This window comes from Equus caballus, chromosome 16, assembly GCF_041296265.1.
Source record: "Equus caballus isolate H_3958 breed thoroughbred chromosome 16, TB-T2T, whole genome shotgun sequence".
Lineage (NCBI taxonomy): Eukaryota > Metazoa > Chordata > Mammalia > Perissodactyla > Equidae > Equus > Equus caballus.
Genome location: NC_091699.1, coordinates 90830055 through 90843451, shown reverse-complemented (window position 1 = coordinate 90843451; position 13397 = coordinate 90830055). Strand labels below are relative to the sequence as shown.

General features: G+C 39.3%; 1 long non-coding RNA gene across 1 annotated transcript in view; it reads left to right on the top strand.

Moving 5' to 3' along the window:
* LOC138918131 (uncharacterized) overlaps positions 1–12292 on the top strand; it is a 37699-nt gene extending 25407 nt beyond the window's left edge. Inside the window, exons 2-3 of the long non-coding RNA XR_011427127.1 lie at positions 8772–8907; positions 9899–12292. This is a non-coding gene — a long non-coding RNA (uncharacterized lncRNA). The remainder of the gene's footprint in view (positions 1–8771; positions 8908–9898) is intronic.
* The last annotated feature ends 1105 nt before the right edge of the window (positions 12293–13397 follow it).

The window sequence follows — 13397 nt, the reverse complement described above, 5'->3', positions numbered from 1 at the left end:
AAAAAAAGAGAGAATGCTCAAATAAACAAAACCAGAAATGAAAGAGAAGAAATAACAACAGACTCCACAGAAATACAACGGATTATAAGAGAATACTACGAAAAACTATAGGCCAACAACATGGATAACCTAGAGGAAATGGATAAATTCTTAGACTCTTACAATCTCACAAAGCTAAGTCAAGAAGAAACAGACAATCTGAACAGACCAATCACAAGGAAAGAGATTGAAACAGCAATCAAAAGCATCCCAAAGAATAAAAACCCAGGACCAGACGGCTCTCTTGGGGAATTCTAGCAGACTTTCAGAGAGGATTTAATACCTGTACTTATCAAGCTATTCCAAAAAATTAGGGAGGATGGAACGCTTCCTAACACATTCTACAAGGCCAACATCACTCTGATACCAAAGCCTGACAAGGACAGCACGAAAAAGGAGAACTACAGGCCAATATCAATGATGAAAATAGATGCAAAAATTCTCAAAAAAGTTTTGGCAACCAGAATTCAGCAATACATCAAAAAGATCATACATCATAATCAAGTGGGACTCATACAAGGGACATAGGAATGGTTCAACATTTGCAAATCAATCAATGTGATACACCACATCAACAAAATTGAGGAATAAAAACACATGATCTTCTCAATAGATGCAGAGAAAGCATTTGATAAGATCCAACAGCCATTTATGATAAAAACTCTGAACAAAATGGGGATAGAAGAAAATAACCTCAACATAATATAGGCCGTATATGACAAACCCACAGCCAACATCATGCTTAATGGGCAAAAACTGAGCGCCATGCCCCTGAGAACAGGAATGAGACAAGGATGCCCTCTATCACCCCTCGTATTCAACATAGTACTGGAGGTTTTGGACAGAGCAATTAGGCAAGAGAAAGGAATAAAAGGAACCCAAATAGGGAGAGAAGAAGTGAAACTCTTGTTGTTTGCAGATGACATGATCTTATATATAGAAAACCCCAAAGAATCCATTGGAAAGCTTTTAGTAATAATGAACAACTACAGCAAAGTTACAGAGTACAAAATCAACTTACATAAATCAGTAGCATTTCTATACTCTAATAATGACCTAACAGAAAAAGAACTCAAGAACACAATACCATTCACAATTGCAACAAAAAGAATAAAATACCTTGGGGTGAATTTAACTAAGGAAGTGAAAGACCTATACAACGAAAAACTATAAGACTTTCCTAAAGCAAATGGATGACGACATAAAGAGATGGAAAGACATTCCATGCACATGGATTGGAAGAATAAACATAGTTAAAATGTCCATACTACCTAAAGCAATCTATAGATTCAATGCAATCCCAATCAGAATCCCAATGATGTTCTTTACAGAAATACAACAAAGAATCCTAAAATTCATATGGGGCAACAAAAGACCCTGAATTGCTAAAGCAATCCTGAGAAAAAAGAACAAAGCTGGAGGCATCACAACCCCTGACTTCAAAACATACTACAAAGCTACAGTAATCAAAACAGCATGGTACTGGTACAAAAACATGTGCACAGATGAATGGAACATAATTGAAATCCCAGAAATAAAACCACACATCTATGGACAGCTAATCTTCGACAAAGGAGCTGAGGGCATACAATGAAGAAAAGAAAGTCTTTTCAACAAATGGTGCTGGGAAAACTGGACAGCCACATGTAAAAGAATGAAAATTGACCATTCTTTTTTACCATTCACAAAAATAAACTCAAAACAGATCAAAGACCTAAAGATAAGACCTGAAACCATAAGGTTTCTAGAAGAAAATAGAGGCAGTACACTCTTTGACATCAGTATTAAAAGGATCTTTTGGGACACCATATCTTCTCAGACAAGGGAAGCAATAGAAAGAATAAACAAATGGGACTTCATCAGACTAAAGAGCTTCTTCAAGGCAAGGGAAAACCAGATTGAAACAACAAAAAAAAAACCCTATTAATTGGGAAAAAATACTTGCAAGTCATATATCTGACAAAGGGTTAATCTCCATCATATATAAATAACTCACACAACTCAACAACAAAAAATCAAACAACCCCATCAAAAAATGGGGTTTCTCCAAAGAAGATATTTCTCCAAAAAAATATCTCTAAAGAAGATATCCGGATGGCCAGTAGGCACATGAAAAGATGTTCATCATCACTGATCATCAGAGAAATGCAAATCAACACTACACTAAGATGTCACCCAACACCCATTATAATGGCAAAAATGACCAAAGCAAAAAGTAACAAATGTTGGAGAGGTTGTGGAGAAAAAGGAACCCTCATACACTGCTGGTGGGAATGCAAACTGGTGCAACCACTATGGAAAACAGTATGGGGATTTCTCAAAAAATTAAAAATAGAACTACCATATGACCCAGCCATCCCACTATTGGGTATATACCCAAAGAACTTGAAATCAGCAATTCCAAAAGTCCCATGCACCACTATGTTCATTACAGCATTATTTACAATAGCCAAGACGTAGAAGCAACCAAAGTGCCCATTGAGTGATGATTGGATAAGGAAGATATGGTATATATATATATATACAATGGAATACTACTCAGCCTTAAAAAAGAATGAAATAGTCCCATTCACAACAACGTGGATGGACCTTGAGGGAATTATGTTAAGTGAAATAAGCCAGATAGAGAAAGACAATGTCTGTATGACTCCACTCACATGTGGAAGTTAAACATGTAGACAAAGAGAACAGATTAGTGGCTACCAGGGGAAAGGGTTTGGGGGGTGGGCACAAAGGGTGAAGTGGTGCACCTATAACACTACTGACAAACAATAATGTACAACTGAAACTTCACAAGGTTGTAAACTATCATAAACTCAATAAAAATGTTTAAAAAAAATTAAGCTAATAGCCTTATGGAAAGTGCTATATTATAAATTGGGGAGGAAACACGAGGAAGCAGATTAACTTAGTGCCATTAATTAACCTGATTTTGGCCTAAAAAGCATCTCCTATAACTATTTTGAGTGGTACAGCATGACCAGTAAAAGGCAAGGCAGAAATGTTCTGATTGGAGGAATCTAGCCGGCTTCAAAGCTCATTCTTAAAAGGCAGTGGTCCCCAACCTTGAGTGCACATTAAAATCCCCTGGGATGCTTTTAAAATTCTGATTGCCAGCCTTCCGGTTTCTGTTTTAGAATGCAGAGACAAGGGTGTCACACACACTCTTACAACAAAAAGAGATGAACATACTGCAAGTTCACGGCTTTTCTTGAACCTATCAGAGAGTTGAGGTTGCAGGGCAACCAACTAGTCCAAAATATTAAGAAAAGACAGGTGCGTGCAGGGACACACAAGACCTGATCATTTGCTTCCTTGGGGCAGATATAGTAAGAAGATACAAGAAAGGAGAATTCAGCTAGCATAGGTAACAAATTGGTGGAGGATGAATGTAGGCTGGCAAGACATTGTGGAGCCCCTGGGGGCCACAGATGTGGGGACAGTCTGGCTCCCTTGCATATTTTTATCCACAGATCCCAACAGATCCAAAGAGATTGGTGAGAATTCTGACAAGGCATTCTTGATGGCCCAAGGCTGGGGAGAGGGACAACAGCTGCTGTGTGATGGCACAAATTTCCACCTGGCCTCTTCTCTCCTATATCTCTTATGAGACAGAGCCTTAATCTGCCTTATAGCACTAGTGTAAGCCCGTTGTAGATAGGGGAGGAAAACAGGAAAAAAATGTTATCACTGGAAGAAGGGGCAATAATAGCTGGGAGTGAAGCAGGAGCATTGGGAAGTCCACATCTCTAAGACCCAGTGGCACAGTGCCTTCCTAAGACTGAGTCTTAACTAGAACAAAATAGAACACCCCCTGCATGCCCTCCACCATCAGGTCAACAAGGTCAAGTAAGAAGTAAGACTGGAATCCTGCCGGGACTGTTGCAAGAACGTGAAGACAGACCCACTCCGAGAGGTAACACACAGGGGATGATGACGAAAAACCTTCTGGCAAACCAGCTCCCACACCGCCAAGCTAGTACTGAGAAATTTAAAACATATGGTTCACTGAGGGCAAGCATGGCTTCCACAAACCCTACAGCCAGACCAACATCTGACGATTAAAACAAACCCCACACTAAAGGCCTAGAAGAAGGAAAGGAGTGCTCATTTCCAGGTATAAAACCTATTTACTTCAGCCTGTGCTATCTTTCACAGCAGGCCATTTTTAACAAAAAATCACGATGCATAAAATAGGTAAGAAGAAAAAACACACTGCCAAGAAACAGAATTGCCCCTTGTTAAGTATGACGTAGATATTGAAACTTTCTGACCCAGAACCTAGAATAATAACATGTGCTGCATTAAAAGCTCTAAGGGAGAAGTTGGACAGCACGTAACGTCAGATGCAAACTTTCAGCAGAGATGTTTAACAAATGGAAATACTAGATAGTGGACACTCAGTAACAGAGATCAAAAATGCCTTTGACTGGCTCATCAGTAGACTCGACACAGATGAAGAAAGAATCAATTAACTTGAAGTTAGACCAACAGAAATTACCCTAACTGAAACACACACAAACCCAGTAGCTGCAGGGGCTGAAGGTCAGAGGAAGGGTTGAGCAGAAAAGGACAGCAGGAGAAGATTTGTGGATGATGAAACTGTTCTGAATCAATGACTTTGGAGGTGGAAATATGACTTTATGCACTTGTGAAGACCCATAGAACAGTATGAGACAAATAATGAGGTTTTCTTTTTGTAAATTAAAAAAAAAATTAAAAGGAGAAAAGAATCCTGATTTTCAGAATAATTAATCAGCATATCTGGGCATGGGGCTTTGGCATCAAGCAGGTGATTCCAGTATGGATTTTAAAGTAGAGAACCTCTGCTGGAATTGCCATTTGTGTTGGTGAATTTACTATAGTATAAGCATTGGTTCCTGAACTTTATTGCCCACTGAAATCACCTGGGAACTTTAAAAAAGAACAATGTCTGTCTCTCATCCCCAGGAACTCTGATTGAATTTGTAAGACATGATATGGCCATCAGGGATTTTAAAAGCTCTCCTGGTCATTCAAAAGGTGATTCTCTCCTGGTGCAGCAAAGCTTGGGAACCACTGTTCTAGTGCAGGGATTCTCAGACTTTCACCTGCCACAGAATCGCCTGAAAGGCTTCTTAGAACAGATTACTGGGCCCCTGTCCCATAGATTTGGATTCACTAGATCTCAGCTGGAGTCTGAGAATTTGCATTTCTAGTAAGTTCCCAGATGATGCTGTTGGATGTTGGCAGTCCTTTGACAACGGCTGGTCTTAGAGCAGTGCTTCTCAATTATTACTGTGCAGAAAATCACTGAAGTCAAGATAAAGATTCTGATCAGTCCATCTGGGGTAAGGCCTAAGATTTTGCATTTCTAACAAGCTCCCATGTGATGCTACTGGACTGAAGACCACACTTTGAATAGCAAGGTTCTGTAGAGTCTTGCACAGCTTATGGAATAAGTGGCAGCATTTGGTGATTTCTGTGTAGATTTAAAGATTGAGAAGTACTGCTCTCGAGGTTGGTGGGTGTTAAGTATTGTATGCTCTGCAACCTGACTTTCTGTTAGCAGTAAGTTTTGATCTATCTCCCAGAAGACAGACTTGCTTACCTCGGTGCATGACAGTTTATTAATTCACAGTGAAATATACAAAAGTACAGAGTCAGACCAGTACATCAGGGCAAGCAAATTTCTTTGTAATGTGGAAAATCACAAAAAGGCAACCTATTGGAAGATGGCTTAGTGAGTGAGAAACACAATGAAAGCGTTCAAATGGTTTTACAAAGTGCCTTTCAGATTCTGATTGGGTGTGTTGGTTTTATCTAGTATAATAGATCTCTCGTGGGCACACCTGGTCATAGGTGAGTTAATGCCCTGTGAATAACTGCCTGTGGGTCAGCCTCCTCCCCCTCTCCAGTCAGTTGTCAAGAAAGTGAGGTCATCTATTTTAGAACACATTGGTTGTTTCCTCCCAAGGCTGGTGTGGGTGTGGGTAGCTAAGTACTGCAGACCTCTCTTTAATATAAAAACCCTAGATGAAAATAAATAATATTATCATTAAATAGGTAGTGATAAAGTCAAGCTTCTAGCAAAATAAAGCCAAAAGTAAATGAAAGAGTGCTTACTCTCAGCATTTAAAAAAATTAAATTTTAATTTACCGTGACAAAGGTAAAGAAAAGAAAAAATGACCTGCATATCTTTCTGTATTTGCATATTCTAATCCATCTTTACTTTTTAAATGGAAAGGACAGAAAGAGGGCTCTGTTTGCTATAGAAACCAGCATTCTTTGACAAGCTTAGAGTGTCTATAATGAAGCACTTCCAAAGTCAGCAGAGCTTTTCTCTCTCTCGATGAGGAATCAGTATGAGCTTTCCCATGTTTGGGGTCTTGTTGACACTGTCCGAGGGAAACATCTAAGGCACTGGGCCAAATTATTTAGGAAAATTGTGGGGCTACTTTAAGAGCATTAGCAGGTCTTAAGTTTAGGGACATAAACAGTAACCTTGATGAATGATCGTAGAATTTGCCTCTGCCCATATATTTAATGTATGCTAGAGTCAACTAACATTTTACTTTTATCCTATTCTTCTATCAAAATAAATACAATCATGAATTGTGAAGCTTGATTACAATATAATAAACATGTAAAATTCAAGGTATTGCTTTTTGAACAGCTTAATAGGACTTTTTGGGGGACAAAATAAAAGTGTATTATGGATCTCATTAAGTCTCATTAAATTTTACTGTGGAAGCAAAGCTTTGCCTTCCCAGGTTACATACTGGCCACAAATATTGATTAGGATTTTCAACCTGGCTGCACAGGATAATTACTAATCCTTTCCCCTACCTCTACCTCCATTCTCCTTCAATTGGTCTTGGTAAATCCTGGACATTATTGTTTTTTATCATGAAAATAAATGTTCTTCAGATGAGAGGGAAAAAACCTTAGTAAATGTTTAAAGGACAGTTAACTATTTCACGTGTTTTAATATGCAAAGGACACCCCTCCTAGCAACTGTGATTCAGAAACAATTTAGAACGTACGTGTGCCCTCATAGTTCCACTTTGGCATGTTTATGATTTTGCAAAGATACGACTCTAGCAATGCCAAGAGGCTACCATGGCGGAGGACGTGTGTAGTAGCAATGAGGCCTCCAGATATTTAGACCTGGAAAAGGCAGCCTGAGGGAACACATGAAGGAAGGTAGATAAGACCCATTGTGCCAATCCATCACATTAGTCTTTCTCTTTGTAAGTCTACAAGGTTTCTTGTGTTACAAGGAATTAGTAAAGTCTGATAATGACCGAAATGTGAATACTAATATAAAGGAAAATTTAAGTCCTTAAAATATTTCATGACTAATTCTTTCTATTAAGTAGAGCTGTGGACATGATTGGTTTACAGATAGTTCTGGTACACTGAGGATAATGAATTGTCTAACTTGTGGCTACTTGGATTAGGAGAACATATCAGAGCGTTCAGGTCCACAGTCAGGAAATGCTCCGTAGGACAAGGTGAAGTTGCAGGGCTAGCTTCTGTATTATAACATCGCCAATAGGCTAGCATTAAAGAAATGGCAGAATTGGAATTGTCAGTCAAGGAAGTTCCTTCTCTTCCACTTCCTATTTTACAACAAAATTCCGTGCTTTTTATTCGGCAGTAAGAACTCACTCTGTGAGGTTTGTAGAATCAAGCACATAACCAGCTGAACAGGAACCAGCAGCTAACCACAAACAATCTCCAGCACCTTTCCCAGTAACGGAACTGCTGTTGTTCCCCTGGAGCACGTTTTGCAGATGCAAGATTATTTCAACAGTGTGAGCAACAGTATCTGAGTAATAATAACCAGAAGAGAATAATCCTTCACAATGCAGTGGCAGCCTCCAGCTGGTTCTGACTTCCCCAAAGCCTGGTATAAGCAAGAGAAAAACAGGTGTAGCTCCAGTTTAATACACAACAGCTTGCAGACTAGGAATTCTCTTATTTTCCGTTGCAAATATACAGAATGTTTTGTGGTTAGTGTCTTTAATTTTACAGCTCAAAGATTGCGGTGTTGGTGTCAGAAGCAGAAGTAGCAATATCTTGGGCACATGAATATTTTTCTACAGAGTACAAAGAATTCAAAGGAAGGCAATGGAAAATGAAGTGAATTCTGTGTGAATGCATGTGTACATGCGTACATGCTTGTGTATTATAGAATTCTTGGTCTCAGGGATGTACTGTTTTGTGAAAATCCTAGTAGTGATGGGAACATATCTGAAGACTCCAAAATCACCAGGAAAACAAGGCAATCAAACAGCAGCTATGACGGGCCTACTGGTGGCAGTGGAAAAAAGAATTGCAATGCAGTTGACCTAAGGCACATTTCAATTGATGCACCAAATCTATGGGCTGCAGGAAAATAATACATAAAACACAAGGCTCCTGACTATGTCAGGGATGATGGGGTTCAGTCTGAGGCCTTCAGACAGGAATTTCCTGCAAATAATGGCTGTATTTCAAATCAAAGAATGGAAATCTTCCCAGATACCAGTACAGAAGGGACCACTGTCATGTGATAGTTCTTCTGTCCCATTTGCATACAGATATGCCAATGATGTCAATACTACCCAAGGGCGAATCTACACTTTGTGCTACACGAAGCTTATACAATTTGGGGTGTCTTCTTTTTAAAAAAGAACATAAACATATACAACTTTTGGAAACTAAAATATTTACTTAGTGAACACATTCCTCCCCCCTCCCGCAGACTTGGAGGAGCCTGGGAAGCTGAGGGGTTCTGAAATGTAAGCTTCCTTCACTTCTTGGTGATTCTACCACTGGTACCACCACCTTGGAAAATGACCTACTGTCTTACAGAATCTTAAGCCAAGTGAACTACCTAGGTAAAAACTAAGCTTCATTTTAATAAAGCATGAATGTGATAAGATTTATTTTTAAATTATTTAAAATAAAAAAGTCATTAGTTCTCAGCAGCCAATGACCCTTGGGGGAAAGATAGGAAGCTTGCTGAATTTTAGTACAGGATGCACAGTGCTGACTTTGAAGCAATAACAAAAAGATTTCAGCAATGTTCATGTAGCTGTGTGTGTTTGCAATAAAACCCAGCAGAACTTACATGGTGCTACTACACGCGGAGCACGGTCTAAGTTTTTTGTATGTATACACTAATTCGTTTTAACTCTGAACAAATGATTCTTTTGGCGCTTCCAATATCCCCTGTTTTGTATGTAAAGAAATAGAGGCATGGAGAACTTAGTAAGTTGCCCACGGGCAGATGGTTACTAAGTGGCGGAAGGTGGATTTGAACCCAAGCAGTCAGCTTCATGCTCTCTGCTTTTTACTGCCCTGTATTCTGCCTTTCTCCCTGGTGCTATGTCAGTTTGGTGCAGCGGAAGGCCAGCATTACCTGTGCGTTGTGATAGTCCAGACATTTCCCTGTGTACAATGATGATGTGGGACACACCAGAAGGCCAGTGCTCTCTCTGTGTGCAACAACGCTCTGTTGCCAGCACTAGCCAAATATCAGACATTGGAGGTTGGTGCAGAAGCCTATGAATTAGCCCAGTTGAAGACGACAAACCATTTAATGTATCTAGGCCTTTATTTCCTCATTTGTCAAACAAGGGTTCTGGAAGTACTATTTTTAATGTCTTTTCTAGGTCTCATGTGCTGACAAAATTTTTGCATGTGATTGTGAAAGCCCAATTTGGCATAAATGACCATATTCTAAAAATACTTTAGACAATGATGCTTCCTAATAGAGTGCGCTGTGCCACTTGAATGGATGTGTTCATACTAACATTTATTCAAAGCATACTATTCCCACATGAGATTCTAAGTATGCTAAAACTACTAATTCATTTAATTTTCCAGTGGTCTTATGAGGTAAGTAGTATTCTCAACCCTATTGGATGGCTACGGAACCTGAGGCCTAGAGAAACGAAGTCTGTTTCCCTACAGTACCCAGTCACAAATGGAGAGCCGGGACTCAAACCCAAGCCATCTGGTTGTAGCAGCTGCTGTCCTACCATCTATGCCTTAGTGCCAAAGGGTTCATTCAAACAAGTGGTGCGTCGACAGAGAAAAGGAAGTTGAAAACGGTTACCGATTCTGGAAAAGGAGATGTTCTGAATGCTGCTGGGTGTTTAGACTGCTGTAAAGAGGAATGGCATGCAGGCGAGTGTTGTTGGAGATGTTGCAGGAAAACAATACTTGAAATATTCACTGAGAAAAATCCAGAAGAGGTGGCTGAAAAGGACCAGCAGAGGAATAATAATCATAACTAGTACTGATGAGAATAATATCTGATATCTCTGTTTTGAACTTATTATGTATGAAGTATGGTTATAAATGCTTTACATATATTAACTTCTGCCTCCCAAACACACTATAAGGTAGATATTATTATATATCCTATTTGCCAGTGAAGAAACTGATGAAAAGAGAGTTTAAATAATTTTCCCAAGGCAGGCCACTTAGGTAGAAGTTTTTAGTATTGAAAAAAATATATTTATCACATACCAGTTGCTGGAGTAGGTGCTGTAGATTAAAAAAATGAAAGCAAAGACATAAAATTCTAGTCAGAAAAGACCAGCAAATACATGATTTGAGGGTGCCTAATACAAAGCTGCTTTTTGATGACTGAGCCAGATGAAGAGATGACAGCACAGGCAAAAGGAGGGGAAATACAGAACTTACCTTTTAGGGGATCAGCAAGTGGGACGAATAGGTGGAGTGGGCTGCCTCAAATTAAAGCTAGAAATGCAAGTAGAGTCTAGCTTATGGAAAGGTTGTGAGCCAACCGTAGGAACACAAATGATTCTCAAAGACTTCAAGGAGCTGTTTAAGAGTTTTAATCAGGGAAAGGCAATATTGAACGTGAAAAATGATGAAGCCTAAGTAAAGGAGGGGTCATAACGAAGAAGGTCATAGGAGAGGGGATAAAAGATACTAGGAAGATAGAATTGAAAGGACTTCAGGATAAATCAGATGTGGGATAAAATAGGGAGAGCATAAAAGATTAATTGAGTTCCTGATTAGCTGGTGATGCTGTTGTCAGGTGAGAGTGGCATGGGGAAAGCAGGTGAGAAGCCCAATGTACACAGGCTGAGACCAGAGGTGTTTGGGAGACACCTAAATGGAAACATCTGGTAGGCAGTGGCTCTTGAGGTGTGAAGATCAGAATGCTTGATTTAAGAGTCATCATTCCACAGGAGAACGTAAGAACTGTCATAGAATCTGCATAGAGTGAGAAGAGAGTGGATGGGACAAACAGGGTCCAGGTGGTTAAGAGGTAGCCAGGAGAAAAAACTGAAAGAAGAGAGTGAGTAATAATCTCAAGTACCAGAGAGAGAAGAAGAATTTGAAACATATCCATTGATTCAATAATTAATTTTATATGAAGGCCTAAATGCGATTTATGTGAATTGTTAGGTAGTTATATAAACTTTACACAGATGTTTGGAGAGAAATGAGTTAAAAGTTATTATAAGTGGTGCACTAACCTACACCATAGGATTTGGGGTGATAATCCAATCTCACAATTGTGCATTATCCATAACCTGTATCTTCAAGGAAATAGGAAACAATTTTTGATATATTTAGATTGCAAAGATAAGTAAACATATCACAGACTACAAATTGGATAAAACAAATTATTTTGGTCTTTATCAGGTGTGGGGGCCTGGAATTGACCACCCCAACATATGTCTCTTTGGCATGATTATTTAGCGCTGGTTACCTTGCAGACAGGAAAGCAACTGAAAAGTAGAATTTACTTACCCTTTGTAAGAGACATTTACATTTGTAAGAAAATCTCCATCTGTAAAGATATCTCCCTCTCTACCAGGAAGAAGAGGCCGATGACCTTATCTCTAGAAACTCTTAATCAATGCCAAAGGCAAGGACTTAAATCTGCATTTTGTTTACTGTACTTGTGTGGTCATCTCCCATGATCGACTCCCCCTCCACCCCCAACATCCTCCTTTGTTGTTAGCTGAGATGATATTTAAGGTGGGGGCTTCAGCCATTTTGGCGAATTGCTCAGCTTGCCTGACCCCTCCCATGTATACATGTTATAAAGCTTTGTTTAATTTTCTCCTGCTATTCTGTCTCACGTGAATTTAATTCATTCCCCGGCCAGACAAACCCAGAGAGGGTAGAGGAAATGTCTTCCTCCCCTACACAGGTTTACTACATTTAGTTACTAGACAAGCTACCTTTCCCAAATATAATGTGTGTATGTGTGTGTGTGCTTTAAGAAAAGCAATGTTTATGATAGACACACTAAAATAGTTCATCTCTGGTATAAAACAAATATGGAATAATGCCTTTGGTTACTCTGCTGTGAGGGTGAATAATTAGATGTCTGTGGTTAGTGGAGACGTCCACAACCACATCATATAATGCATCCACTGGGTGTTTTCTGCTGTTTCTGTTTTTACTGAAGATTTTCCAGTTTCTTGGGCAAACATAAGGAGACACATTAGACTGAATATGTTGTCCTTCATAAAGCCATTTTGGTTATGTCTAAGCGCTGGTGTTGAATAGCAATGTCAGATTAGTCCATTCAGTATTTTTCCAGTCAGTACAGCAAAGGCTGACCTATTTAAAATTTTCCTAGTAAGCCCTCCCCCCTTCACTAAATTGGGTTGGATTTGTTTGCAGAAGTAATAATGTTAGAATTCAGCCCGATAGTCATAAATGGTTTTTGTTGCATTTGCATAGGAAATCTATTAAGTTTAAAACATGCTTGAAAATATTCCCCATCTATTTGAAAGAACCTGCACGTTCTCGTCGCATCCTGAAACTCTTGTCCTCCTCACTGTAGTGTTTAAATCCTTCTGGAATTACGGAGTTAGTCCTCCTCCTAGGAGAAGGTTGACTGGAAAGGTATTGGGTTTGTTTCAAATCCAGGTAAATGGCATAGAATTACAATTCACTGGGCTTGTAGAGTCTGAACAACATCATCAGGAAAGAGCCTGATTGACAGACTTAGCATAGGAGGGCTAGAGACATTAAAATAAATGTAATTATTTTACCCATAGTGGAAGCTCTGGAGAGTTCAAGCCAAAAATAGCAAAATGATTCGAAAAGTTGTACTAGCAACTGTATTAGAATGGTAATTCTTCCTCGTGCTTTTATTTTGATAGCTATTCAAGAAGAAATTCAAAGTCAAAACACAGACAGAGGTGGACATTGCCTGGTGTTTGGCTGCCTCTCATTCATTTGGTCTTTTTAACAGCACCCTCACTTTCCCCTTGAGAGCTGCCCTCTTCCATGTCACTGTTTCTTGGGATGAAACTAGGACTTCCCTTTCCCTTGCCACAGCAGGTGCGGGTGACTTTGTCTGGCTCCTTCTTTTCCTTCCTCT